Here is a 5,100-nt window from a genome sequence, read left to right on the forward strand (position 1 = left end):
GATTATTTTTAGGGGATGCCTTTTGGGAATTATAGAAGGGAATAAAAACGGTTTTCTCATAATTTAGACTAAGAAGATTTCTATCTAGCCAATCTTTGACTATTTCAATGCATTTGTTGGCTTTACTTATTGTATCTTCCCATGTTTTACCTTGTACTGTTATTGCAGTATCATCGGCAAAAGAGAGAATTTTACCTGGTATTACTATGTTGCATAAGTCATTGATGTAGATTAGAAAGAGTAGTGGCCCAAAGACAGTTCCTTGTGGAACACCATGTTTTACTAGATCGTAAGCGCTTAAGGTTGATCCTATTTTTGTGGATTGTTGGCGATTTAATATGTAGCTTTTTAATAGCATGAGACTTTTGTTTTTGATACCAACGTTAGAGATTTTCTTTAATAGAATTTTATGGTTGACCGTGTCAAACGCTTTCTTTAGGTCTAGGAAAATCGTTAGAGTCTTAGTGTTAGAGTCTAGGTTAGAGTATATTTTTTTGGTTAGACTAAAGATAGCGTCGTTGGTGGAAAGGTTTGTTCTAAAGCCATATTGATTAGCTGAGAGGATTGAATTAGATTCTAGAAAATTCATAATTTGTTGTTTTAAACACTTTTCGAAGATCTTGGATAGTTGCGAAGTTAGAGTGATAGGTCTATAGTTATCTGTTTTGCATTGGGATCCGGATTTATGTATTGGAATGATGTGGGATAGTTTAAAATTGTCGGGGTATATGCTATGTCTGATGCAACTGTTAAAGATGTGATGTAATGGGATGATTATGTGTTTTTTAATTGATTTGATTGTGGTATAGCATAAGTTATCCGGGCCATTTGCAGACTTCTCTTTAAGGTTATCAATTTGTTTTAAGATTTCAGGTTTTTTATTTCTCTGAATGTAGAAAGCTCAGAGGTAGTGTTTTTAGTCTCTGAAAGGCCGGGAAGAGTTAGATTTGAGTGAATACTAAGATTGGGATTATTATCCATAAGGGTTGATTAAAAAATTGATTTAAAGCTAATGGAAAAACACGTTTTCTTACATCATGTATCAATGTTACTTTGCAGTAACTTCATATACTTAGACCTGTTAGCAATATAAGTTATTTGAGATGCAAATTAGAGTTGATGGTCAAAAATTATGTCTAGTTCAAGTATTTTGACTAGAGAGAGAGAGAGAGTTAGTTAACATTACACAATGAATAATAATGTATTATGTTTAATTTATAAGAGCTAATAACTATTTTTTAAGGTATTTGTTAACATTTAGCTGAAATTATTACCAAAACACAATTTAAAAAATTAATTAAGGTTCTATTTCAAGATTATGCTATCGTTTATACATCATTAATGACCTTAAACAGCTTCATATCGTCGGCAGAGAGTAAAACTTCGACAAAGTAGAAAATGCTGGTAACGTTATTGATGAATAGGATAAATAATAAAGGTCTCAGGTGCGAACCTTGAGGGACAATGCTGGTAGCAATATATGTAAATAAAAATGTTCGTTTGTTCAAAATCTTAAATATCCGAAAGTTCTTCAAAGACATCTTTGAAAATTTGACATAACTTTGCATTTGAATACGCGTGTGTTTTTATATATTCTATATAAATAAAAATGTTAATTTTCGTTTGTTCAAAATTATAAATCTCGTAAAGTTCTTCCAAGATTGCTTTGAAATTTTGACACAACGTTGCATAGGAATACGCGTGTGTTTTTATAATGCTTTTATATCTATATTATAAGAACCTATGTCACCTGTGACATTTAAAAACATAGGTACTGTTTTGAAAATCAGCGCGATCTGTTGGACATAAAAGCAACACGCGATATTGTTTCTCTCTCAGGTGGGGCACAGCTAGTAAAAATATAAGATAGAGAGTCAATGATCTTAACAAAAGTAATCTATTAGATACGCAACTAATCAACCATGCCAATAAGTTGCCACATATCCCTATTTTCCGAGCTTAGTGATTAGTATTTTGTGGCTGACCTTATCGAATATGCCTTGAAAAATCATAATCTACCTGTTTCCCATTTGTTGGCACTCAAGCGAAAATATTTTTAAAAAAAAACAGGAAACATTGAAAGAGTGTATAACTATCCCTTGAGTAGTCTCTCACTATTAATTTATTTAATTTTTCACACCCAGCTGGGCTTTTACATGATTATTTATTAAAGACAAAGAACATCTAAATGTGCAAAACAAACTTTACAAGATGGAAAAATAGTACATTACGAATAAAAACATTCATTTTATATTAAGTCGAAGCAGAGCTAGGTTGTTTATTCAATTAGATTTGTTGTTCTGCTGGCTTATTTAATGCACATACCTGTTCACATTTAGTGATTTGTTAAATATGTCAAAACATATCTATAATCATTACCTAAATTCTGCGGCGAACGGAAGTATAGAATTGTGATTTCATGTATGGTTTTTTTTTTTGTGCAAGAATATACTTCCAACGTGTTAAAGTCCTGTCAGTTACAGTCTGATTTGTTAACCTTTTATTTTACCGTGTACCTTATACTGTATATGTGAGTTTAAAAAAATATTATTAATGAGATATGGCTTACCCGCCGATGGGTGAATTCCTTCAGAGTGCTCAAGGTATTCCCTTTCAATACCAGGAACCTCGATATAAATTTCAGTATTAGACATTTCACTTGATTTGATGGTGACTCCGTCTTCAATTGAAGGCTCCGTTGAACTCATTTTGTCTGTTGAGAAAAAGTATTTACCAAACAAATCGAATCCATAAACGTAATATTTCTGCGGAAAAATATATTAATTAAACAGATTTTTTTAGTGACTTCATTTAATATGCTATTCCGCGTTCATAGTTTGTCAACTTCATTAGAACAGATCATTTCACTAAATCGCTCTCAGGTGGAACGCTCTACGGGCATCTACCGTGTACAAAATAATGCAGGTGACTTCAAGGTCCGCACATCGTACAGAAAAGAGCACTCTCGTGGGGTATTAGGTATATCGTATAAATAAAAATAAATATAGATAATATAACCCAGCAGAATGGCGTATGTAGCATCTATATGTAGGTGTGGGGGACCAAAAACATGCAGTTTTAATTTCGATTGTATTTTAGGTCTGTATAGCAGTTACGTACTAAAAAAAATAAACGAAATACCTAAATTATTTTCGGAAAGGGATTCCGGACATTCTTTTTTGATAAACGGGTAATCTATATCGATGTCCGTAAGAATCACAGCAACACTCTCTTCCGCACTTGTGCCTGGTTCTAACTTAATGGCGGTGGAATCCATGCTTTTTTATTGTTGAGCTTTATTTTAACTTTGTGACGAGATAGAAAGGTTTCTTGAGAGAAGTAGTGATTGTTTTCTTCCAAGGTTTGCAAATTGGCGAAAGGAATGCCAAATAACATAACCAACAAAAAAGGATTATTCGGAGGAACATAAATATACCACTCTCTAGATCGATATCTTCGGGCTTTTTGTATCCAACAGAATTATACAGTACTTAACCACAGATATACAAGCAGTACCTACCGTGCGGAGCAGAGCAGTAGACAAGGTAGAGGAAACTCAAGGCCATTTAAAAAAAGATGCGACCACAGAAAACATAATTGCTCTAAGCCTACTCTATTCATTCACTAGCCCAAAAAAACTATTATAAAAATAAAAATGTCCTTGAAGCAGAAAAATGTCGAAATGTTTTCCAAGGGCAAGGTTCATCTGACTAAGAAAATAAACTTTTACAGTGCATTGCCTTAAGATGAAACTTGTTAATCTGAGAAGAAGAAACCCAAAATGACAAGAAATTTGCAAAAACACTGAAGAAAATTTCCAAAACATGATTTTCCGACAGTACGACGAAAAATTCCGACATTTTTCAGCCTCATGAACTCATGGTTACATATGTTTAAAAATCTTTAATTTCACCAAAACAATAAGATAATACAGGATAACACTAATCAATAACATGAATAAGTTTATCGATATAATAAATAACATTTATACGTTGTGGAGGAAGACATATGTCAAGTATGAAGCATTGTTCAAAAAACCGAACGAATAACCTAAAAAACTGTTAATTCACTTTAAACTTGAACTTACGTAGGTAGGTTGAATATAATATGTTTGTAACTCGCTAACACTATACTGGCTTATATTGTATTTTTATCACGAACAACTTTAACACGCAATATTTTCGACGGAAATGATAGTATTTCGGCAGCAAATGACAACCCGCGTGTATAAATAAACCATTCTCATTTTGTTTGAATGAATTGAAACTGTCAAACGGCAAAATTCCGTCATCTCTTTCTGTTACACGAGTCATTATGGTAAAGAGCGAGAGATCAAACCAATCCTTCTGTTCTCACCAATGAGATCTGAGCTTTTAGCCATATTATTCGTTTTCTATAAGAATTTTGAGGTGGGCGTGGCGGTTTCAAATGAGTTTCAAGGCCAAAGCTTAGTTAAATGCCCCTGCGGAGGAAGTTTATCCATAGATACTACAGAAAAGAAAATAATAATTTGGTGTTGCCCTTTAAAGTCTCCATATACCTTGAAAATAAATGGTTCTTGACATAGTCAGAGGCAACACCTTTCAAACTACGGGGGGCAAGCTTAATTTTTTTATAGAGGTCACAGGGAAGGGACAAGGAAGTAGTCAGAATAAATAAGAAATATTTACATACAAGCTGACGACTACGTAACACTAAACTTGTATCCTATTTAGTTGGCTTACCGGTTGGTTTTCAATAATTATTAGTCATCACATTTTATCTCAATTTTTCTAGTGACGTTTCTTCAACGACGTGCGTATCGCCCTGTACGTAAGTAGATTCATGTGATATTGAATAAGTAATACCCAAACTCTTTTTTCTAGACACAAGCGCCAGCTTCTATAGAAGAGGAACATTATTAGTTCAAGTATATACCGCATTACTTTTCTAAATCGGTTTGTACAACATTCGAGATGTAATATACTGAACTAACCATCAACCAGGTTAAACGCAACAGAGAGAAAGAGAGAGTACAATACTTGATGAGTTTGTTCATTGTAGATTTACGACCGCTGTCACGAACGCAAAGCAAGCGATAACTTACTATTTACTTTCTTA

The sequence above is a fragment of the Hesperophylax consimilis genome, chromosome 20 (genome assembly GCF_061612785.1).
Source record: "Hesperophylax consimilis isolate HC1 chromosome 20, BYU_Hcon_1.0, whole genome shotgun sequence".
Taxonomy (NCBI): Eukaryota; Metazoa; Arthropoda; class Insecta; order Trichoptera; family Limnephilidae; genus Hesperophylax; species Hesperophylax consimilis.